The sequence below is a fragment of the Nannospalax galili genome, unplaced genomic scaffold (genome assembly GCF_000622305.1).
Source record: "Nannospalax galili isolate Female #2095 unplaced genomic scaffold, S.galili_v1.0 scaffold870, whole genome shotgun sequence".
NCBI classification, from domain to species: Eukaryota; Metazoa; Chordata; class Mammalia; order Rodentia; family Spalacidae; genus Nannospalax; species Nannospalax galili.
This window is the reverse complement of record NW_008329130.1, coordinates 38,140-38,630: the sequence shown is the minus strand read 5'-3', so window position 1 is coordinate 38,630 and position 491 is coordinate 38,140.

The following is a 491-nucleotide window of genomic DNA, read 5'->3' as shown; positions in this document are numbered from 1 at the left end:
CCCTCGCTCGTCCCTCCCTGGCAGCCCGGCGCAGCCTCCCGCGCCCGCACCTCTCCAGCGCGGACCGGCCGCTCCGCCCTCCGCTGCGCTCGGCTCCCGCAGGCGCTCGGCCCAGAGGCCCTCCGTCCCCTCCCCGCCGGCCGACAGGTAAGGCGCGGCTCGGCCCGCCCTCGGCCCCGCCCTCCGCTCACCTGGCTGCGGGGACAAAGGTGAGCAGCCTGCTGGAGCAGAGGATGCTGAGCTCCTCCCTGCCCTCCGGCCGCGCGTTTTTCTGTACGTCCCAGCTCCGCGCCGCGGGTCCCCTCGGCTGTCGGTTCTGACCCCCGCCGCCCGGTCCGCTGGCACCGGACTGGACACTCACTTTCCCACGCTTTGTGACACTCTCTGTCTCTCGCGTTCCCTCGCCGCCTTCTCTGGGTCTCCTATCTGGCCAGCTGCACTAGCCTTCTCCCTTTGGAACCCTGTATCTCTTTGTCTCTGTCTCTGGGTAG